Source organism: Diabrotica virgifera, chromosome 6, assembly GCF_917563875.1.
Source record: "Diabrotica virgifera virgifera chromosome 6, PGI_DIABVI_V3a".
Taxonomy (NCBI): domain Eukaryota; kingdom Metazoa; phylum Arthropoda; class Insecta; order Coleoptera; family Chrysomelidae; genus Diabrotica; species Diabrotica virgifera.
In genome coordinates, this window is record NC_065448.1 from 233,331,376 (window position 1) to 233,357,440 (window position 26,065).

Sequence of the window (26,065 nt, forward strand, 5' to 3'; positions counted from 1 at the left end):
AAAAACAAAACCATCAATAAGACCCGCTATGAACAGCTTCAAAACCAAATAAGAAAAAAATTAGGGAGGCTAAAGAAACCTACTTATCTGAAAAATGTAAAGAAATAGAAGAACTGCAAAACAGATATGACAACTTCAACCTACATAAGAAAGTCAAAGAACTAGCCGGAATAGGAAATAGAAGAACCTCAAATATATTACTCGACAAAAATGGAAATATTATAATGGAGACAACGAAAACTATGACGAAAAGAGTACATCGAGGAACTATTTCATGACCAGAGAAAAGCTAGTACATCCGTAGATAGCCAAACCGGAGATGTGGGCCCAAAGATAACCAAATCAGAGGCTAGTCAGGCAATAGACTCTATGAAAACCAATAAATCTGCTGGTCCAGATGAATTATCTAGCGATCTGATAAAGTTGGTCAACGAGAAAAACCTGGACATAATAGTAGAACTGTTCAACGCTATCTATACTACGGGAATCATCCCTAGAAAAATGCTGATGCTGACATCAGAATTTTTGTGTTTGCCAAAGAAAGTGAATGCCAAAGAATGCAGTGACTACCGAACCATAAGTTTAATGTCACATACCTTGAAAATTCTGCTGAAAATTATCCACGCCATAATACACTCTAAACTGGAGCTGGATATTAGTGACACTCAATATGGGTTCCGCAATGTTATGGGTACCAGAGAGGCATTATTCTCCTTCAACGTGCTGACACAGAGATGTTTGGATGTTAACCGTCCTCTTTACGTCTGTTTTGTAGACTACAATAAAGCGTTTGATAAAGTAAAATATGATCGACTCATGGAAATTCTGAAAACTAAAAACCTAGATGAAAGAGATTTAAGACTAATGACACACCTCTATTACAATCAGCGAGCAATAGTAAGAATTGAAAAAGAAACATCTGAAGAAATGTAAATAAAGAGAGGAGTCCGGCAAGGCTGCATACTATCACCTCTATTATTGAACTCTTATTCTGAAGAGGTAATGCGAGAAACTCTGGAAGATAAAACAGTCGGCATAAGAGTAAATGAAGTCTTAGTTAACAACATCAGATATGTAGATGATACAGCAATAATAGCCGATAGTTTACAAGATCTGCAAAGACTCACGAGTAAAATAGTAAGGTGTAGTAGGTAGTACGGACTCTCTCTCAATATCAAAAAGACGAAGTTTATGAAAATTAGTAAAAACAACCGTAATACTAACGAAATCTTGATAGTAGTGGGCCAGCAGACCGAAAGAGTAAAAAAGTATACTTATCTAGGAACACTTATAACAGAAAATAATGACTACACTGCAAAAATCAAAGTCAGGAATCGAAAAAGCACGTTCTAATTTTATGAAAATGAAAAAGGTCCTAGGTAGCAAAAATTTAACATTAGCACTTAAAGTACGCCTAACAAAATGTTACGTACACAGTGTACTATACTATGGAGTGGAATCATGGACGTTAAATGTAGAGACAATGAGACGACTTAACGCCTTTGAAATGTGGACTTATAGAAGAATTATGAGGGTTTCCTGGGTAGATAGAGTTACGAATAACGACGTACTAAAAAGAATAGGTAGGAAAAGAGAAGGAAGTTGAACTTACAATTAAAGAAAGAAAACTACATGTGATGCGGGGCGAGAAGTATGGCATCCTGCGACTCATAATGCAATAATGGTTTGGATGCAGCTCAAAACAACTATTTAGAGCTACTGCCTCAAAAATTAAAATAGCTATGATGATTGCCAACCTCCGTAGCGGAGATGGCACTTAAAGAAGAAGAATTGATCGTTTTGGAGTGTAGTTTTCCTCGTCACGATAGATTTGCTTCAAAATTTCGATTTAAGTTTTTTCTTACATTCTACTTCATGTTGGACTTATACCCAGGGTTGCTTTTACTTGGTTGTGAAAGTCACTCCTTCTCGGGGGTGAAAAAAATACCTTCAAAATAAGTCCGGAAATGAAGAAATCGATACTTTTCGAGTTTTTTTTGTGCGTGAAAACGTTTATTTTTTAACAAAAAACCACGGTTGAAAACGGTTTTTCGAAAATAACTCAAAAAGTATTTAATCGAAAAATACTTTTAGCAAAAATGTAGCTTATAAAAAACGAAAAATGGCGTAAACGAAAAAGCTTTTCGAATTTTTAAGCCAAGTGTTTAAAAAAGTTGCCCTCAATGGAAAGGGGACTAATGATATGGTTTCCCATAATGCCTGACCAAACATTAACCTTTTGATGGTGCATATTACTGGTGTTCTTTCATCTAGTGAGGATTTAAGTGACCGTTAAGTGAAAAAATAAACTCTTCAGAAAACGCAACGTCTTTTAATATTGAATAATATTGTTATCCAACATGTTCATCATTCGCTCGAAAACATTTATATGTTGGTTTTCCTCAAACTCAAGCATCACATTTAATTTGATTTCATCACTCAGTGCATTATCTTCGGAGAGATAGAAGCGAATTTTGCTTGTGATAAGTACTATGGACAAACTATACGGTGATATGTTGAATTAGTCGTGTATATGACTTTCCCACACGGGCGGAAACCAGAGCGGGGGACGAGGGTAGTTATAAGGGGTCAAAGTCGCGGTTTTTATTATTTTTTTATGTGACGCTAATGACCTAGATAGTGCACCAAAATTTGGGGATAAGTAGGTAGGTCATGACGTAACTAAGTAAAATCTCCAGGGGCGGAACGCTGCGTGGAGGAAAAAAGAGGTGGGGGCAGGGTTGAATATAAAAATTATAAGGGTTTTTTTTTACATTTGTGATCGAGATAGTGCACCAAAATTTGGGAATAAGTAGACCATGACATTGCCTAAGTAAAATCTCCAGTGGCGGAAACCAGAGCGGGGGACGAGTGCCGTTATAAGGGGTCAAAGTCGCGGTTTTTATTATTTTTTTTGTGATGCCCATGATTGAGATAGTGCACCAAAATTTAGGAATAAGTAGGTCATGACGTAACTCAGTAAAATCTCCAGGGGCGGAACGCTGCAAAGGGGTGGGAGCAGGGGTCCGTTCTTTATCCCCCACGCAGCGTTACGCCCCTGGAGATTTTGTCTTAGTTCCGTCATGATCTAATACAGGTACACGACCTTCTCGTACGGAAACCTTGTTGCTCATGTGCTAAGGTAAACAATTGTATGTATTAAATAAATTATTAAAATGCACTACTACAAGCAAAATACAATTAATTAAATTTACCTTTATATAATAATTGCATATCATATCAATATTGTGGAGCAACATATAACTTTTCTTCTTCAGTGACAGTAGATATGAAATATACGTCAATTTGACAATGAATTATTTAAGAAAGTTTTAAGATTTCTCCGATATTTGCGCACGATCGTTTCTCGTATCCCGTCCAAGTACTTGCACACGGCGAATAGTTTTTTTGGTCGTTTCTTATCGCTTTTTTTAAATAATAGGATCAGATCGCTTGTCCTCCATTGTTCGGGTATTTTACTGTGTCTTATGATCTTGTTATTTAATGTTGTCTTGTCAGTTGATCATTTGACTTTATATTATATATGTAAACCTTCATATTATATGTATATTAAACATTTTCAGAAAAGAAGAAAAATTAGCACTATGAATGTAAGTAAGATTAAATCAGATGTGTACTTTTTTCTAAACCAACTGTAATAATACTACTAACTCCCTTTCTAAGGTGCTATTTCACGTTTCGGTGTAGTTATATTACAGGGGTGGCCAAGCTTCTTAATAGTCCGAGCCAATTTTCACAATTGAAGTTTTTCGCGAGCCGCAATAAAATACTTATTCAAAAAGTATCTATGTATCAGAAGGTATTTACAATTTTTTTAACAGAACTTTTACTTACTGAAAACCGAAATACAATTACGAAATATTTAAACTTAATTACATTTTTGTTTTCCTTCTTTTGATAATTCTTTAGAATTTGGTGATTAATATGTGACTTCTCAGTAATTCTTTTAGATGCTGGTTAGGTAATATTGATCGGTGTTAGGATTTCACGAATTATAAAATGGAATAAAATGGTCCACACAAGTACGTTGTTCCTAATATGGAAATAATTCGACAAGCATTCTTTTTTAGGGTACCTTCTTGGATTCTGGTACAAATTTCCAAAATTCGGTATTCGGCGTCGACTTATAGTTTTATTTTCGAGCTTGATCTTCTTGCGTCTCTATTAATTTTAATTCTCCAGATGTTGTTTGGGTCATATATTGGTAATAATAAAAAATTCACCTTATGAACTATGTTCATTTCAAATGAATTCGGAAAAAAATGATGAGACGATTTAACATATTTTAAGTCTTCAAATCTATTTTGGAGTTCGGTCAATATTCCTTCCGGCTTTTTTATATACCTACTCGTTAAGTTTTTCTAGTATAATATGGTAAAAATTTTTTTCTAAGTCCAGTAAAATGACTTAAATGCAAAATGTGTACCTAATACAAATTACAAATTACATCTGTAGCAAGAGTTATACAAAAATCGGTCTGGATTCGGTTGATTACTGACTTTTACATTACGCCACTCTTATTGTAATGTTCGTTAGCGCAGTTTTCGATGTGTCATATCATTCTTATCTTGGATGGAAATGGAATTTGTTACAAAGTCTTTCATGTTTGTTGTCAGTAAATTAAAAGACATTTTGAAACACATATTATGGAACGATAATAATTTTTTTAAATCATATCTAATACAAAATTGAAAAATAACTCGGATACAATCGAGAGCCACATCCTTCAAAGTAATCCTTCAAAGAGCCGCATGTGGCTCGCGAGCCACAGTTTGACCACCCCTGTCATATTACATAAAATCCTTTTTATTATCCCCAAACGAGATTTCGCATAAAAATCAAGTCGAAGCCCGATAGAAAAAGTTTGACATACTTATGCAAATGTGTTTCTCGAAGTTGGACTGTAGCCTTCTTGAGAATTGGTCGATGGGAACGTATTAGATTATGACGTAAGGCTTTTATTGCCAATAAATCATTTTGCAATATGTAAATGCTCGAGAACAGATGTATATGAGTACTAAGTCTAAAGATTGATAGTTTTATATGCGGAAGAATATACCGTATTATTTCTACGTCAAAATAAACGTACATATTTACAACTAGAATTGTGGCTAATTCCCATTAAAGATAATAATAGTATATTATTCAATGAGCATGTAATGTTTACTATTACTCACGATGATGAAGTATGCGACGTCTCTCATTATAACAGAATATGTAAGTAACGCTATTGAGGATGCTGTACCAACTGAGCAAGATGGATTTAGAAGAAAACGAAGTTGGTGTGACCAAGTACTGTTCCTAACTATATTTATCGAAGTTGTATTTGAAAGACGTGAAAAATCTGCCATTCCATTCATAGATATCACGGCTGCCTATGACACTGTGTGGAGAGAGGGCTTTATTTGCAAGTTTATGAAAATCATATCCTGCCTGAAAACTTGTCAGCTGATAAACAATCTACTAACTAACAGGCTGTTTCAGGTATACATGAATGATGCACGGAGTAACACTAGAAAACTTAAAAACGGCTTACTTCAAAGTTCAGTGCTAGCTCCTTTATTATTTAACCTTTACACGGCAGACATACCAAGTATACCACGGAAGATATACCTGAAACAAAATCGAGAAACAAAATAAGTTCTCAATCCAGTAGCACTGAAAACGACAATAAATATCTTTCTCATACCACTATATTGACAACAGCTGGAAGTTCTCTGGTTACTACCCCCGTGACTTTCAGAAATTATAAGCCGTACGGGTGCCGAGACGAACATTAAGATGAGGAAATTTTAAATAATTCACTTCTCATCTGCTCAGCGTGGTAAAGTTCCAACGAGAAAGCTTCCTATATACTCCATAAAAAAGTAAAAATGTATAAACATTTTCAGTTTCTCTGCAATCCGAAAATGCAGCAGCATAATACTCTAGTTAAATAGTCTGGGCTGATTATCGGAGAATAGGCCATTTTTGGGAAAAGTTATTTACCAGCAATTTTATTGCTGGAATCGAATCTTATGATTGTATATATTAATAATATAGATATACAAAGTCCGCAGATAGTGTGCTACTTTTTTTTATAAACAAAATGGCGCCCGAAAATCGTGTTTTTTTCAATTTTTGCTCTATAACTCCAAAGATTTTAACTGTAGACCAAAAACACCCAAATAAAAATTCACCGCAATTAAATTCTGCATAGAGACGTGTTTTTTCCGATTTACTTTGACGAAAAATTTCCCCGGAAAAAGCAGGTTTTTCCAACAAAATCTTTAATTTTCAACTAAACTTTTAGATAAGTAGTTGTTAATCAATAATTAAATAACTTGGTAAAGTAAAAGCCAGAAGTAGATGGAAATTGAATGAACAGTTTAGCAACAATTGAAATGTAAATTAAAAATTTACGGTCGCTATAATGACGACAATAATTGTGATGCATAAGAATAACTATGATTTTTTCATAGAAAGACACTATACCCATCTAATGTACTTTACAGGATTGAAATTGGACTATTTAAGCGGCCTCAGCAATATTTTAAAATTATAAACAATTGTTTGGCTTATAAACAAATAGAATATCTCGGGAAATATTAAACTAACTTAAATTGTGAAAGCGGTATTCGAAAGACAGCAGCAAGACGCTTCTTCTAAAAGAAAAAACGTTTAATTATGACGAGTGGTTGCTGAGATACAACCGGTCAAAGTTGACCGAAATTTACGGCAAAGATATAAACAATAGGATTATAATTTTCCAACCATCACCTTTTTCTTTTTGTCCTCTTTCTCCACACCAATTTTCATATCTTTAAAATCCTCATAACATATATTATTATAATAAAAACTATCGATAATACGTGTGAAAATTGCCAAAAATAGCAAAATTACAATCAAAAAGTAGGTTGGAGAAAATGTAACCCTCAAAGTTCAAAATCGGTATACGTTAAAAAAATGCATTTTCTCGGCTTCCCATGGAGCAATTTCCTTCATTCTTTTTTTGTTCCCAAGTAACTCGAGTAGATCCATCGAACTAACGCATTATTAAATGTAAAACTTGCTTTTGTTTTGTTATAATAAATTAATTTATTTATTATAACACAATATTTTAATTTGTTTAAATAAAAATTGTTTAAATAATTATACAGCTTTCAAATGAGAATATTTATGTTTTTAACTTTAAAAGGTACACTTGTAGTAAGTTTATCTAAAAAAAGCCTACAACTGGAAAAAATATGTAATTTTCTGTTCTTAAAAATAAATTAATCTATTATAACAAAACAAAAGCAAGTTTGACATTTAATAATGCGTTAGTTCGATGGCTCTACTCGAGTTATTAGAGAACAAAAAAAGAATGAAGGAAATTGCTCCATGGGAAGCCGAGAAAATGCATTTTGTTAACGTATACCGATTTTGAACTTTGAGGGTTACATTGTCTCCAAACTAATTTTTGATTGGAATTTTGCTATTTTTGGCAATTTTCACACGTATTATCGATAGTTTTTGTTATAATAATATATGTTATGAGGCTCTTAAAGATATGAAAATTGGTGTGGAGAAAGAGGACAAAAATAAAAAGGTGATGGTTTGAAAATTATGACCCTATTGTTTATATCTTTGCCGTAAATGCCGGTCAACTTTGACAGGCTGTACCTCAGGAACCACTCATCATAATTAAACGTTTTTTTCATTTAGAAGAAGCGTCCTGCCGCTGTCTTTCAAATACCGTTTTCACAATTTAATTTAGTTTAATATTTCCCGAGATATTCTATTTGTTTATAAACCAAAAAATTGTTTATAATTTTAAAATATTCCTGAGGCCGCTTAAATAGTCCAATTTCAATTCTGTAAAGTACATTAGATAGGTATAGTGTCTTTTTATGAAAAAATCATAGTTATTCTTATGCATCATAATTATTGTCGTTATTATAGCGATCGTAAATTTTTAATTAACATTTTAATTGTTGCTAAACTGTTCAGTCTATTTCCATAGAATTCTGGAATTATAATACATACGGAAAGGGCTTTTAAGTTACCAAGTTATTTAATTATTGATTAACAACTACTTATCTAAAAGTTTAGTTGAAATTTAAAGATTTTGTTGGAAAAACCCGCTTTTTCCGGGGAAAGTTTTCGTCGAAGTAAATCGGAAAAAACAGGTCTCTATGCAGAATTTAATTGCAGTGAATTTTTATTTGGGTGTTTTTGGTCTAAAGTTAAAATCTTTGGAGTTATAGAGCAAAAATTGAAAAAAAAACACGATTTTCGGGCGCCATTTTGTTTATAAAAAAAGTAGCACACTATCTGCGGACTTTGCATATCTATATTATTAATATATACAATAATAAGATTCGATTCCAGCAATAAAATTGCTGGTAAATAACTTTTCCTTGTATTTTGCTAATTAGCCCAGAGTAAAATCGGAGAGTGCAGGAAGAGTCTATACCGGTTTCGAGGATTTTTCACCCTCATCAGTAGTCCCATATCGAGAAAATTCGCTTATGCTAACGACCATTCCATTGGCTTCCAAGATAATAGTAAAGAAGCAAGAGAACTAGCTCTAAACGAAGACCTAACTACACTATGCATCTACTTTAAGAACAGGCGCTTACTTTCTAATACCAGCAAAACTGAAACCTCTCTCTTTCTCCTGTAGAGTCAACTTGCGGGTGATACTCCCAATGTAACTCTAAGTGATATAGCTATCAAACATAACAACAACCCCTAATATTTAGGCGTCGAACATAATAAAACACTAACCTTCAAACGTTAACAACTTAGGTTGCTTCTGCAGATACACTTCGGACCTCTGCTTTAGCTTTGGTTTTTCTCCATCTAAAAGTTGCCATCTAACAGTCTTCATGTAGAGACATATCTACCTGTTTAGCAACCCAAGTGATTTTATCCGGAATTTTAAGCAAATAATGCTAATATAACAAATTCTTATACCATTTAAAGGGTTCATAACCTGGTATCTCTTTGGCGGCTAGCTTGTGATCAACCAGTTCTAAACACTGATGATGATATTTTTAAATACATAAAACGGTCTGTGATGTAGCCCTTAAAGGATTTTTCATTAAGTTTTATATGATATTTTTATTAGATACCTTCTTTATAACCTTAACGCTATAAATACAAAGTTATCCGGGCTTCCAATTCCTTCATTTCAATACAAAACCTGCCAGTTTCCATTTCCTCAGTTGTGCAGGATACTATCGATAATTTCTAAAGCTTTTTCTCGCGTCTGTCCTTGGAATTCATCCTGCTTAGATTTCTGTGCAGTTTTTCCTCTACTGACAGAATTTCACGGAAAATTTCACACGGGGTGCTTTTTCAATTTCCGAATTTACTCGCACACGTACAAACGGGGGATTTTTCTTCGACTCCGAACGTCTCGAAGTGAATAAGAAGCAAGAGGAAATTTCGTGTAATTAAAAGGGGGATTCTAAGTGAGATTTAGTTGTACATGTTCGGTGGAATTTGCCTAAATGGGCACTAAACTTCGAGGTTGTGGTTTAGGGGGTCGTCTACTTAGTCGATGAGTTTTCTTGCAAGAAAAATGAAGCGATTCTAAGATCTATGCTTTAGGGGTTGAAATATTGAACTATTTTACTATAACGGCAAAAAATATAAAAATATCTTTTTTTACAGGAAAGTAGGTGGAAATATTTTTTAAAAATGGATTCTTCACTTAAAAAAAAGGTGAAACCCTAAATGTGTTTCTATAGGTATACTTTGAATTTTCGGGCAAATGTCTTTTCTGGTTAAATTTTAAATTTTAATTCCGAAATTATGTAATGCAACAGCTCAAGTAAAAAAAGAAATCAACGTAGGTATAGTCCAGGAATCGAAGCTTTTCACCTCGCAATTTTTACAGAATGCATCGATTTGCTTGAAAATTTGAGAATAAGTAGTGGATAGTCCAAGGATCAAAATATATATGATGACGAAAGGCGCTTTTACCATGGGAGTGGTTGCCACCCCATCCCGGGGGGTGGAAATTTTTTATTTTTACTGCAAAATTTGGTAAAAACATTCATTCTAAGCAAAAAAACATTCTATACATTTTTTTGATAAAATTGATAGTTTTAGATTTATTCGCTATCGAAAGTGTTAGTTTAATATCGAAAAAATCAATGTTTTTCAATACAAAATATATACTCATTTACGATTCACTCAATTTTTGCTGTAGAAAAATTTTTTTCAATCCAAGTTCTTGGGAATTAAATAACCTAGAATTTCATATTTAATCATTTTTTCGTATCTCTGATGCTAATCTGTCTATTCAGAAGAAAATGGCATTTTTTACCAAACTACAAAAATTTGTTATCCGCTTTTAACTCCAGTTATTTTAAAACTAATCATTCTAAAGGCAGTCAAACTTCTAGAATATATTAATAATACATAAATAAAGATAAATGAATAAGGCCAATGACTAAAAACACCGCTAACTTATATTACGCTTCCAATTAGATTTCTCCTTTTTTTTTTTTTCAAAAAGATATATTGATTTATTAACCGTAACTTTTTTTATTTTTATCTTAGAAAGTTTGGTAAAAACAATTTTGCAGTTTTTTACAAGATCTATAAACCTATTAATATTAAATGTTTTAAAATCCTCAGTCGCAATAGAGGTGACTTTAAAAGGGTTGGTAAAGGTGGTTTTTGCATGTTATTACAAGTTTTAATTGTCAATAACTCACTCAATTTTTGGCGTAGAAAAAATTTTTGCAAACCAGGTTCTTGGAAATTACATAAGCTACAATTTGATATTTAGACATTTTTTCGTAACTCTGATGCTAATATTTCTATTCTGAAGAATAAGCTATTTTTTCCAAACTACAAAAATTCGCTATTCGCTTTTACCTCCATTTTTTTAAACTAATCATTCTAAGCCCGTCAAACTTCTTCTTCTTCTTCTTCTTCAGTGCCTTATCCAGTCCGGATGTTGGCGATCATCAAGGCTATCATTGTTTGGTTGACTGCTCTGCGAAACAGCTCCGCGGAGGTTATCCCAAACCATTGTCGGAGGTTTTTCAACCACAAGATACGATGGCGTCCCGGTCCTCTCCTGCCAAATACTTTGCCCTGCATGATGAGTTGAAGAACTCGATATTTTTCTTCGTTCCGCATCACGTGGCCAAGGTACTCAAGCTTGCGTTGTTTTACTAAATTAAGCACTTCTTTTTCTTTTGTCATGCGCTATAGGACCTTAATGTTGGTGACATGGTCCACATAAGATATTTTTAGTATCCTCCTGTAGATCCGTCAAACTTCTAGAACCTATTAATAATACATAAATAAAGAAGACCAAATAAGGTCAATGACTAATTTTAATTAGGGTGGTAATTAGGAGGTTCCTTCCGATCACTTTTTCGCTGAAAAGAATAGGAACTGACATTCTTTTCAGTATAAGTCACTTAATGTTTGAGCTATAGACTTTTTTTATTTCTGGAGAGAGATATTTTTAAATAATTTAAATTAGTTTGAACAAGTTATCCCCGAAAAATGCATAGTTTTCCCGTCTTTTGACTTTGGAACTACAATATTTAGCATTTGACGAAGAAGAGCTAACATATAATAAAATATAGCTCGATTACTATTGGTCTTAAAGAAAATAAAAAAACAGTTTTGTTTTTTTTTTTGTTGAAAAGGTACATTTTTGTTAAGTAAAGTTGTTTTGATAAAACGAAAACTTTTGGAGTTATTGGCAGAAAACTTATTAAAACATTGATTTTTTCGATATTAAACGAACATTTTCGATAGATAATAAATCGAAAACTATTAATTTTATCAAAAAATGTATAGAACGTTTTTTGCTTAGAATGAATGTTTTAACCAACTTTTGCGGACAAACTATAATAAAAAATTTCCATCTTCAAGATGGGGTGGCAACCACCCCCATAGTAAAAGCGCCTTTCGGCATCATACAGATTGTGATCCTTGGACTATCCACTACTTATTCTCAAATTTTCAAGTAAATCGATCTATTCTGTAAAAATTGCGAGGTTTTGTCCTATTTTAAGCTTCATTACTTGGACTAGTACCTAAATTGTTTAATTTAAATTGGTAAATATTAATAATTCAGTGTTTTTTTATTATATGCGACAAGTTATAATAAATAAAGGGTCCACAAGAAATATATAACTTTAATCAACAAAGTATCTTAATAATTAAAAAAACTAGTGAAAATGTGGAGAAAATTAACATTTTTCAAACCTAATGGTGGGAGCCCCAGCGGGGATTTTTGCAGTTACTCGAGCGCGTCAGAAAATCACATGGAGAGAAACATTGTACCCTGTAAATGTACCCCTACCATATACAAGGTGTCCCAAAAGTAGCGGAACGGTCGAATATTTCGCAAACTAAACATCGGATCGAAAAACTGAAAAACACGTTTTCAATCATTTTTAAAAATCTATCCAATGACATCAAATACGATCCCGCACACCACCCCTTGGAGGTGGGGTAGGGGCAACTTTAAAATCTTAAATGGAAAGCCCCAGTTTTTATTGCAGATTTGGATTTCGTATGTAAAAGTGAGTAACTTTTATTCAAGACATTTTTTAGAATTATGGATAGATGGCGCTATAATCGGAAAAAACCATTTATCATGATACCATAGGTGAATTTTAGAAACGGTCTAACATCGCGAAAAATACACTTCCAAATGAAAAGCCAAAAAATACGTATTTAATATTTTTCAAAATCCTATCGAATACCACTAAACATGATCCTCCACCCAACCCTCTACAGGTGGGGTGGGGTAACTTTAAAATCTTAAATAGCAACCTCCATAGTAGCGCCATCTATCAACTATTCCAAAAAATGTTTCGAATAAATGTTGCTTAGTTTTTCATGACGAATTCAAATCTGCAATAAAACATGGAGGTCGCCGTTTAAGATTTTAAAGCCCCCCCCCCCCAAGTCCTGGATGAGAGGTGGAAAGTCATGTTTAGCGTTATTCGATAGGTTTTTGAAAAATATTAAATACATATTTTTTGATTTCTCATTTGGAAATGTATTTCTTGAGATATTAGACCGTTTCTATAATTTACCTATGGTGTATCACGATAAATTGTTTTCCGATTACAGCGCCATCTATCCGTAATTCGAAAAAATGTCTCGAATAATTACTTTTACACAAGAAATACAAATCTGAAATAAAAACTTGGGATTTCCATTTAAGATTTCAAAGTTATCACCCACCACACCTCTAGGGAATGGAGTGGGGGATCGTATTTGATGTCATTGGATAGATTTTTAAAAATTATTGAAAACGTATTTTTCAGTTTTTTGATCCGATGTTTAGTTCGCGAAATATTCGACCGTTCCACTACTTTTGGGAAACCCTATATATGGACTTTTAATAGAGGGGCGTGCGTTAGAGGTAATCCGTAAAAAAATTCTTTTCGGGAAAAACTCGAAAACGCCAGGGTAAGACAGGGTAAGTTAAGTACATGAAGAACAGTGTATATTTAAAAAATCTGACGATTTGAGTGGGGCCTAACGAAATGGGCCAGTCTCAAAATTTTACAAAAAAGCGAACACTTCGCGAAATTAACATCAAAGCAAGCAAAAAACTGAAAAATACGTTTTCAATATTTTCAAAAATCTATTGAATGATGTCAAACGCGACTCCCCACTGAGGGGGTGGGAGTAAAATTTTTAATAGGGACCCCACGATATTTCGCGAAATGAACATCAGATCGCAAAACTGAAAAATATTTTTCATTTTTCAAAAATCTATCGAATTACACCAAATACAACCCCCACGGAGGAAGGTGGGGGGTTAATTTAAAACCCTTAATAGAAACCCGCATTTTTTATTGCAGATTTAGAGTCCTTACGTAAAAATAAGTAGGTAAGTTTTATTCGAGATATTTTTTCGAATTATGGATAGATGGGCCAGTAATGGAAAAAAATTATTTTTGGAAATAGAAAATTACAAAAAAAAAAAATAGAAAATTCCCACTAAAATAAAAACTTAACTTTTTATAGGGAGAAAAAAAAGAGGATACAAAATAGGTGATAGGGAGATAAAAATACTCTGTTACGCTGATGACATCGTGTTCGTAGCAGAGTGCGAGGACGACCTATAAAGATGACTGCACGAATTCAACATTAACGCAAAGGAAATGAACATGAAAATATCTGCACAAAAAACAAAAAGCTCAGAAATAGCCAAAGAACCAATAAGATGTAAATTGGAGTTTGACTATCAAATTATAGAGGTAATGACTTTCAAATACCTGTGAATTAATCTATTAGCCGACAACAATACCGAAAAACAGCTAAAAGACCAAATAATTAAAGCCAGTAGAACGGCCGGATGGCTAAACGACACAAGTTGGAAAAACAAACACCTAAGAGTGGAAACAAAGGCCGGAATATATAGTCAGTTACTAGGCCAGTTATGACTTACACGGCCGAAACAAGACCAGATACCAGCAAAACACAAAGACAGCTGGAGACCCACGAACTGAAGATCTTAAGAAGGATTGCTGGAAAATGACTACAGGACAGGGTAAGAAGTGAAGAAATCAGACGCATATGTGGAGTAGACAATATAAATAGTTGGCTAAAGAACAGAAAAGAAGAGTGGAATCAACACATACGCAGGATATCTAAATCAAGGTTAGTAAGAATAGCCAGGGACAAGTCACCGTTTGACAGAAGTATAATAGAACGCCCAAGGAAAAGATGGAATGACAATTTAGGGACAGAATGGAAGGCACCGTTCAAGAAAAACAGGCAGTACTGCCCGTATAGAAGAAAAAGAAGAAGAAGAACTTTTTATGATATAAGACCTACTCTTCCTAACGCAATAGGTCCCCATGTTTTATTTATGTCTGACTAAAATCATATATGATCGTGGAGACGAAACATGAGCACCGCCTCAACCATAATGTGGTGGAGCATCTCCATGTGGAAGAGAGGATTTAAATAATAATGCAATATTAGTTCAAGTAATGAAGCTTAAAATAGGACAAAATCTAGCAATTTTTACAGAATGGATAGATTGGCTTGAAAATTTGAGAATAAGTAGTGAATTCAATAGTCCAAGGATCAAAATCTAAATGATGTCGAAAGGCGCTTTTACCATGGGGTGGTTGCCACCACATCTCGAGGGTGGTATTTTTTTTATTATATTTTGACCGCAAATGTTGGTAAAAACATTCATTCTAAGCAAAAACGTTCTATACCTTTTTTTGATAAAATTAACAGTTTTCGATAATATATTCGCTATCGAAAGTGTTAGTTTTATATCGAAAACATCAATGTTTTTAATAAGTTTCCTGCTAATAACTCCCAAAGTTTTCGTTTTATCAAAACAATTTTCCTTAACAAAAATGTACCTTTTAAAAAATAAACAATACCTTTTTTTAATTTTCTTGAAGACCAATAGTAATCGAGCTATACTTTATTATATGTTAGCTCTTCTTCGTCAAATGCTAACTATTGTACTTTCAAAGCCAAAAGACGGGAAAACTATGCATTTTTCGAGGATATCTTGTTGAAACTAATTTAAAGGATTTAAAAATATCTATCTCCAAAAATAAAAGTCTCTAGCTCAAAAATTAAGTGACTTATAATGAAAAGAATGTCAGTCTCTATTTTTTTCAGCAAAAGAGTGATCGGAAGGAACCTCCTAATCACCACCCTAATTAACCCGGCATTGGTCGCTAGGTAGGTTGTTACGCGAGTGGTCGCGCATGAGATTTTCTCTCACCTATCCAACTTTTGCCTTCCTTTACAAAATTTTACAAAAAAGATGAGGTTTCATCGACGATACAGTCATTTGCTTTAAAAAGACACGACGTTTTTCTGTTTTATTATTATTATCTTTATATAAAATGTGACTATTGATGCCGCCAATATTTAACAATGAAAAATATATGATAAGTGACCACCTACAACTAACCCGTGAAAAAGAATACAGGATTTTCATATCATCGACCACATCGACGGTGCCTTTTATTACATCATAAAAGGATATTACTTTCGGTTTTAAAGGGAAAAATAAAATTAATTTTTATACACAATTGGTGACGCCGGTGTTCGCTTGATGAGAGAATCTCTCACATGAAGCGCACTGACTCAACAATATGGTGTTACTAAGTAAACTGAGTCACTATCTGAACGGAAAAGTATATCAGATTGTCGAGGGAGGATAGTTAGGAGACTAGATTGAACTAAAGCGCGTATAATTTTCCAGAAAAAAAGTTGTGCGCAATTTACTGAAACCGTGAGAGAAAATCTTATATAGCGACCACTGGCGGGTTAAAATTAGTCATTAACCTTATTTGGTCTTCTTTATTTATATATTATTAATAGGTTCTAGAAATTTGACCATCTTAGAATGATCAGCTAAAAAAATGGAGTTACAAGCGAATAACGAAGTTTTGTAGTTTGGGAAAAAATGGCCTTTTCTTCAGAATGGAAGAACCTGGTTAGCAAAAAATTTTTCTACGGCAAAAATTGAGTAAACTATTGACAATAAAATCTTGTAATAACATGAAAAAACCACCTTTACTAACCCTTTCAAAGTCACCTTTTTTGCGACTGAGGATTTTCAAAATATTTAATATTAATAGGCTTATAGATCTTGTAAAAACCTACAAAATTATTTTTTACCAAACTTTCTAAAACAAAAAATAAAAAATTTACGGTTAAAAATCAATATTTTTTTTGAAAAAAAGATGAATTCCCATTGGAAGCATAATAATATAAGTTAGCGGTGTTTTAAGTCATTGGCCTTATTCTTTCTTCTTTATTTATGTATTATTAATAGATTCTAGAAGTTTGACTGGCTTAGAATGATTAGTTTTAAAAAAACTGGAGTTAAAAGCGAATAACGAATTTTTGTAGTTTGGTAAAAAAATGACATTTTCTTCAGAATAGAAAGATTAGCCTCAGAAATACCAAAAAAATGTTTAAATATAAAATTGTAGGTTATTTAATTCCCAAGAACTTGGTTTGAAATTTTTTCTAAGGCAAAAATTGAGTGAATCGTAAATGAGTATTATCGAAAAACATTGATTTTTTCGAAATAAAACTAACACTTTCGATTGCGAATAAATCGAAAACTATTAATTTTGTCAAAAAAATGTATAGAACATTTTTAGCTTAGAATAAATGTTTTTATTAACTTTTGAGGTCAAAATATAATAACAATTTCCACCCCCGAGATGGGGTGGCAAGTACCCCTATGATAAAAGCGCCTTTCGGCATCATATAAATTTTGATCCTTGGACTATCCACTACTTATTATCAAATTTCCAAGTAAATCGATCCATTCTGTAAAAATTTCGAGGTCAATAACCTTCGGTTCCTGGACTATATACAGAGTGTTGTTTCCAAAAAACCAAAGTGAGCAATGATATCACAAAAATGATAAATCTGGAGCATAGACGTAGATTAGATTTATTTCCAAATAATTATAGTTAGTAGAGGATACGATATAACATCGATTTGCACCGATCTGTTTAATGGACAAAAATTATTGGATATGTAATTTAGCATGTTAACAATTACAAAAAACAAGGGCTGCCCGATCTAATCTTGTTCTAACTATAATTAATTAATAATTAAAAAAATTACATTTTTTTTATGAATTAAAAAAATTCGACCCGGGCAGATATATCAGATTTTTTGGATCATTTTAAACAAAAAAGGTCTTTTGTAATTTTTCTCTAATGATGATAGTTTTCGAGTTATAAACAATTTAAAACTGAAAAAAGAAGGAACTATGACAATTTTCAAGGCTCAAAAACAAAAGTAAAAAATATCATTTTTGTAATCGTCAAGTAAAGAGGTCGGCAACATTTTTAATGTAAAGAGTGAAATACTAAATTAAAAATTCATGGCGGGTGCCAACTATTTTTTGACCTAAATACAGGGTGCGCCAAACCTATGGTCTTCTTTGATTACGGCTAAACTATGAGATATACAAAAAAATGTTTATAACAAAACTAATGTGTATCAAAGAGGTCTATATTCTAAAATTATTTTTGATTATACAGGGTGAGTCAGAACGACGGTATGAACTAAAGTTTTATTTTTTTAAATGGAACACCCTGTATATTAAATCATTTTTGAATATATTATTATTATTTATATGAAAAATTTGTATAAGGTCTTAGAGGCCTAAAGTTAATAATTTTTGAAATATTTACATTTTTATTGAAAAAAATGGTAATATTTATAGGGCTGTGGATTATGTTTCCAAAGAAATAAAAATTTAAGTGATAAATCAAAATTTTTAAAATATAGTGTTATTTTTAAATAATTTAATATTTTTTACTTTTAGCCATGAAATATACAGTGTGATCACTATTTGCAAATACAAAATTTTCTCATTTTTTTAAATAGGACACCCTGTATATTAGTTTTGCATTTTGTAGTAAATATTACAACCTTTCTTTTGGTATAAGGTTGTATGTACCTAGCATGTTTCGTTTTGTAGATATTTAAAAAAAACTATAGATTTTACGTTTTTGCGGATTTTTTATTTAAAAATTTTTTTGCAAAAAAAATAATTATAATCTGGTTTTAGAAACATACACTAAAATATAAAATATGAAAATAAAAACGTAATTAAAGATTAAAATAAATACAATTGCTAGTACAATTCAATTGAATTTAATAACTTTAAATTATTTTACAAAAAATATTTTACCATTTTAATGAATGCATAAATTAGTTACTAAATTAAATAAACAACCAAATTTTAAATCAACCGTAGTAATTTTTCTACTACAGCAACTTTCCTGTACCAAATTAATTGTTAGTTAAATTGTATTTAGTTAAACTTTTAATTTACCTTTTAAATTTACTTACATACATCATACATCTTGAGAATAATAAAATTATTATAAAGTATGCTTTAAAACAGCTGAATGTTAAATGTATCAGCCAAATTATTTATTAATATAAATAGTATTTACTTGTGTCACAAAAGCTGGTAATACTTTTGTAGTTGAAATTTTTGTAACAATTTTTTATATTTTAAATTTTAATTTTTTAACCGAAAAATTTTTGGATGACATTTGTTTTGGGCGAAACCATTAGAAATTATTACCAGCTTTTGTGACACGAGTAGGTACATAGATACTATTTACTTCTTAATATACTTCCATAACGTTCATTTGTTTCAAAGCATACTTTATACGTTCTCAAGATGTAGGTAAATTAAAAAGTTATTAACTGATCTTACTCGTAAATACAATATAACTAACAATTAATTTGGTACAGGAAAGTTGCTGCAGTAGAAGAATTACTACGGTTGATTTAAAATTTGGTTGTTTATTTAATTTAGTAACTAATTTATGCATTCATTAATATGGTAAAATATTTTTTGTAAAATAATTTAAAGTTATTAAATTCAATTGAATTGTACTAGCATACGATTTATTCTAATCTTTAATTACGTTTTTATTTTCATATTTTATATTTTAGTGTATGTTTCTAAAACCAGATTATAATTATTTTTTTTTTGCAAAAAAATTTTTAAATAAAAAATCCGCAAAAACGTAAAATCTATAGTTTTTTTTAAATATCTACAAAACGAAACAAGCTAGGTACATACAACCTTATACCAAAAGAAAGGTTGTAATATTTACTACAAAACGCAAAACTAATATACGGGGTGTCCTATTTAAAAAAAATGAGAAAATTTTGTATTTGCAAATAGTGATCACACTGTATATTTTATGACTAAAAGTAAAAAATATTAAATTATTTAAAAATGACACTATATTTTAAACACTTTGACCTATCACCTAAATTTTTATTTCCTTGGAAATATAATCCACAACCCTATAAATATTACCATTTTTTTCAATAAAAATGTAAATATTTCGAAAATTATTAACTTTAGGCCTATAAGACTTTATACAAATTTTTCATATTTTTAAATAATATATTCAAAAATGATTTAATATATAGGGTGTTCCATTTAAAAAAATACAACTTTGGTTCATACCGTCGTTCTGACTCACCCTGTATAATTGAAAATAATTTTAGATTATAGTCCTCTTTGATACACATTAGTTTTGTTATAAACATTTTTTTGTATATCTCATAGTTTAGCCGTAATCAAAGAAAACCAGAGGTTTGGCGCACCCTGTATACGTTTTGAATTTCTTGTCTAAATTGACAATAGTTTAAGGGCGCATTAAAATTTATTGAAGGGCGCAGTGGTACCCGCGGGCGCCGCGTTGCCGATCTCTGGTCAAGTACATAAATTCAAGTTCAAACCTTTATCTATCAGATCTCGATAATAATTTTAGCCATGTTTTATTCAAAAACATATTTTTTAATTGTTAATGAGGAAAGTTTCTTATGGAGAGACGGGCATTACCAACTAAAAAACAATGTTTCAGAATGAAATAAGTCCAAAAGACTTATCAAGAATTGATAGAATAAGGTTTGAACTTGAATTTAGGTACTTCGTAATTTCAAAAATAATATTTTCTACTTATGTTATTGAGTCTTGAAAATCATCATCTTTCGTTCTTTTTTCAGTTTTAAATTGTTTATAACTAGAAAACGATCAACTTAAGAGAAACATTACAAAAGACCTTTTTTATTTAGAATGACCTAAAAAATCTAAAATAATATAAACCTACCCGAAATTTTTTTTATTTATAAAAAAAATGTCAGTTTTTAATTATTAATTAATTATAGCTAGAACAAGATTAGATCGGCCATCCCTTGTTTTTTGTAATTGTTAACATGCTAAATTGCATATCCAATAATGTTTATCCATTAAACAGATCGGTGCAAATCGACCTTATATCGTATCTTACAGTCGAAAAAATGAAAAAATTACCCATGAACGATCACATCAATCACTTATTTTCTATTTGCTGTCTTTTTCTATAACAAACGTTTATTTATAGAAAAAGGCAGCAAATACAAAATAAGTGATTGAAGTGATCGTTCATGGGTATTCTTTCATTTTTCCGACTGTAGATTATTAGTAATATCGCCTAACTGCCTAAATATTGAACAATAATTTTAATTACAAAAAATTAGTTTTATGGTAAATTCTGACTTTACTTTACGTTGATGCAAAAATGACTATAAATCTAGAATAAAGTAGAGACTTACCTGTACCACAATCAGTTTCCAGTTCTCACTCCAAACTTCCTGTTTCTGAATATTGTGAAAAATAACAGTTGAAGTGAACAGCAGACCTTTCTGCGTATATAAAAGTTTCCTCCATTAATCCTCAGTTAAATACCAATAAAAAAAACTAGTTAATGATCAGAAGAGAGTCCATTGTGTTCCGGGCTACGCTCATCGAATATAACACATTTTATTGTGGAATTCTTCTCATTTCATTAATTTGTGTTCGGCAATAAAATTCCCTTCCGGTGGTAGGTCCTTTTTCAACTTTATTGCGTTGTTAAATAAAAACGTAATGATTCGTAATAAGGATTAATCATTTTTTAATGTTTTGTGGTTGTTTTATTGAGTCAATGATAAATTTGGCAATATTTTGCAGGTTTCCATGGCTATTTCAAACCTACCACGTTAATTGGGAAGATTTTTATTGTTATTTAAAGAGATGTATTTATAAAGGTTAAGTGTTGCTTTGCATTCAAAAGCGTAAAAAAGCTTAACAAGTTACTGACATTATTCGATCATTTGGACTATTCTTCTCCTTGTAAAATGGCCGACTCATAACATTGGCAACCATTTTTTTGTGTTAAGCTCAGCTGGCCTTGTAGGCCTAGGGCTAAAATGTTTACATTTCTGATTACATTTTATTTTAGTCTTATAAATTTTACACTTCAGTTTTTTATACAGTCCTTCACCACCTCCGTCCATCTCCTTCTATCCAATCCTAGTTATTTCCATCTTTCAATGTTACTTTTCTTCAGGTCTTCGTACACACTGTCCTTCTATCTTTTCCTTGGCCTGCCTTTCCTTATCTGTTGCATTGGTCTTTGTGAGAGTGCCATTTTTGACATTCTTTTACTTTCCATTCTTTCGATGTGCCCCAAATATCGTATACTCCGTGCTTTGATCGTCGTCGTGATCGTTGGCTCTTTATATAGTTCTTCCAATTCTTTATTGGTTCTTTTTCTCCACTGACCTTCTATTTCACACCTCCATATATTGCTGTTTGCCTTTTTCGCTCCCATCTTTCTAAAAGGTCTGTTTCTGACTTTTTCAGTACTCAGGTTTCGCATGCTTATGTTACTGTAGATCTGATAACAGTCTTATAAATTCTGATTTTTTTTATTGATACATATTTGGATTTTCATCTATTTTGGCTCCCAGGTAAATAATTTCTTTTGCTCTTTTGAACAATGTTAACCATATTTGGTAAAATTACTCTTGTTTCTTATTTCTCGAATACCAAGGTGGATGCCTTTTAGCTGGGACTAATGATCGACAACCTCCATATCGAAGATGACACTAAAATGTCGAATTTACAAACTACACAAGGCATTATTTCTAGTACACTGTAAACCAACTTCAAATAGTCATCAGCCCATGGCTATTTGAAGCAATACCGATAGCAGAATCTCATAATCGCAGAATATTCTCAACAGAATCAGCGCATGACCGATTGAATCAATAGAACATGAAGCTTTTACAGGCATACCTGCAGAACTTGCTGAGGGATTATTTTACAGGCAGGATCATTAATATAACTAAATATGACATAATGAGGACATTTGTGGGAGTGCCACTGCTCCGGAATGTACTCTGTAAGGACTAACGACATACTGGAGATTAACCTGGGAGAGGAAATACAGACAATTGTTAGACAAACTGGTCATGCTAGTGGAGCATAGGACAAACAGAGCTCTTAAACTAGTTCTAAACTAGGCTTTCCTAGTTGACCGATTTTAATTTTTCAAAGTAAGTTTCACATACACGTTTTATATACAAGTAACGCACTTTTCAGTCGTATTATATAGTTTTTTAGGCAAAATATGAAGGCTGTTTGTTACATTTAAGGAGTCGAAAATTATTGCTATTTTCTTCCCAATTATTACTATTTGTTTAACAATAAACATTATATTTTCAAAGAGCTAGTAAAAAACAATAAAGCACCTGGACCAAATCAAATCCCTGTTGAGCTACTTAAACTTTTAGATGAGGAAAACGTTACCCACTTGACTACTTTCTTTAACAAAGTTTACAACGAAGGAAAAATACCAGATGATTGGTTGGAGCCACTGTTTATAATATTACCAAAGAAAAGCAGGCCCACCAAATGCAGCGATTTTAGACTAATCAGTTTGATGAGTCCCACACTTAAGATACTTTTACGTATTATACAAAACCGAGTATTCCTTCTGTGCGAAACTAGATTGGGTAATAAGCAATTTGAATTTAGAAATGGTCTAGGAACTAGAGAAGCACTATTTTGTATGCGCGTTCTATTACAAAAAAGTTGTGAATTCCGAAAGAACGTTTATGTTTGTTTCATCGACTTCGAGAAGGCATTCGACCGAGTACAACATGATACACTTCTCGATTGCCTGCAGGCAGCAGGACTTGACCACTACGATATAAGACTGCTGAAATACTTATAATACAATCAAGTAGCCTCTATCCAAATTCGAGACAGTCGTACTGAAAAACTGCCGATAAAACGTGGAGTACGACAAGGTTGTGTTTTATCACCCACCCTTTTTAATCTGTACTCTGAAGAAATATTTAGGGAGGCTTTGGATGACAGACAAGAGGGAGTAAGGCTAGGCGGAGAAGTAATCAACAATATTAGATATGCTGACGATACAGCCATTATTGCTGAAAATTTACAGGATCTTCAGACACTACTAAATCTAGTCAGTGAAGCAAGTTATCGGAGAGGCCTTAAAATCAACATTTCAAAAACAAAGTGGATGGCAGTTGGAAAGATTAATACAGATCAAGGTCAGCTCTCTCTTGATGGAGAGGAGTTAGAACGGGTGAATCATTTCAAGTACCTTGGCAGCTGGTTAAATGTAAATTGTGACTCTGACGAAGAGATAATAACTAGGATCGAAATATCACGGAAGGCTTTTATGACCTGGAAACCAGTTTTATGTAACAGAAACCTGTCGATGAATATTCGAAAGAAGGAGCTGAAATGTTATGTGTGGTCTATCCTATTGTATGGTTGTGAGACATAAACGTTAAAAACCACAATGCTAAACAAAATAGAACCATTTGAATTGTGGTGCTATCGACGAATCCTAAAGATATCGTGGGTTTCGCACACTTCCAATGAAGATGTTCTTCAAATGCTGAATTCAGAACGTCTGCTCATAAGCATCAAAAAGAGGAGAAAAACAGAATACTTCGGCCATATAAATAGGGGACCTAAATACCATCTGCTTCGCCTTATAATACAAGGAAAAGTAGAGGGAAAGAGATGGATTGGTCGAAAGAAACTTTCATGGCTGCGTAATATTAGACAATGTTCTGGCTGCACAGTAGAAGAATTATTTCTCGCAGCAGCCGATAGAGAGAGATTTCAGGAAATTGTAAACATGATGACGGCCAACGTCTGAATACAGACACGGCACCTAAGGAAGAAGAAGAAGAAGTAAAATATTATATAAAATTGAAAAACGACACTTTGACTTTCTCAATTTTTTTACGAGCAATAAGTATCTCTCGAGTTGTAGGCGAAAATGTGGGCCAAAAAAATCAAAAATTTTCGACTTTTTTCAGATCTTATTAAATAAAAAATGAATCACAAGGTTGGCAACTAACGCATATCGTGATTATTGATACAAGATCATCCTGTAGTGATTCGAGGAAAAAAATAGACTACTATGGAAATTGTCCAATTCAAAACAGATCCAAAACAGAAAATGTCCATTATGGTCTGTGTCACGAGAAATAGTATATTATTCAATGAGCATGTAATGATGGCTATTACTCACGATGATCAAGTTGTAATAGCCATTACATGCGGGTAGAATACTATACTTTTTCTACGACTTTTGTTATTTTAATTAGTAAAAAAATATAATTATTTTATAATTATATATATATTTATAAAAATATAACTACTCGAGATTAAAATTATCATTTACAAAAATAAACTTTTGTTACCAGTAGTACACGGCTGAATAATTGGTTACCTATTATTAGTGGGTATGCTGTCTTTTGTATTGTAAAAAATACTGCAATAAATAGTCAATTCAAGTTGTATTCGTTTCCGAAAAATTATAAGCAAAAATACCTATTCTTTTTCTCATGATCATCTTTCAGTGCGTCACAGTTTTTCATGTGACAGAAAAAAAGGCACGTCTGTGAATAATTTGGTAATTATTCTAGTTCGGTGATTATTCTAGTTGTCGATAGATGGCGCTATAATCAAAAAAGAATTATTTATTAAATAAAATAATAATATTATCAATATAATCTGTACAATTTATAAGATTATACAAATGAAAGAAAATACCATTTTATAAATGCAATAGACCCAATTGATTTAGTTGTATTCCAAATTGAAAATAAAATTTGACAACTGTCAGATTTAACTAAAATATCACGTTAGAATAAACGTCATAAATGTGTATTATCACGGACTTACCTTTTTTTCTATAATTTGTGACGCACTGAAAAATGTTCATGAAAAGGAGAATACTGTCAATTTACCTAATAAATAATAATACAAACTTTACCTAATAATACAAGTCATACGTCCTTGGTTTGTATCATTGGAATATACCAATAACGTATGACGTAGATATATTAATATTAGATGACAAATGACAGAAGCTCGAAACAAATGACAATCGATGAAAAGCTCGGAAACGGCTATTATCGGTGGGCGTATTTATACAGTAAGTTATACTGTACATTATTATATTCAACTATATATAGTATAATAATAAAACTATATTATATAATATGATATAGGTAATAATATATTTAACACAATATAACTTTATAAAATAAACACAAAACCCAATATAAGTTGTAGATAAATTCCAATAAACACAACAAATACGCTAATATTACTGTCATTGAAAATGATAAACGTCAAAATTCATAATCAACAAGGTAAATATTCGCGAACTAA

General features: G+C 32.0%; 1 protein-coding gene across 3 annotated transcripts in view; it reads left to right on the forward strand.

Moving 5' to 3' along the window:
* The window catches only part of LOC126887302 (chondroitin sulfate N-acetylgalactosaminyltransferase 2), a 1,014,890-nt gene that overhangs the window by 19,630 nt on the left and 969,195 nt on the right, over window positions 1-26,065 (forward strand). Inside the window, exon 2 of one of the 3 annotated variants that reach the window (XM_050654726.1) lies at window positions 3,585-3,611. The exons of the other annotated variants lie outside the window; for them this stretch is intronic. The gene's annotated coding sequence lies outside the window, so the exon portion shown is untranslated. The remainder of the gene's footprint in view (window positions 1-3,584; window positions 3,612-26,065) is intronic. 3 annotated transcript variants of the gene reach the window in all.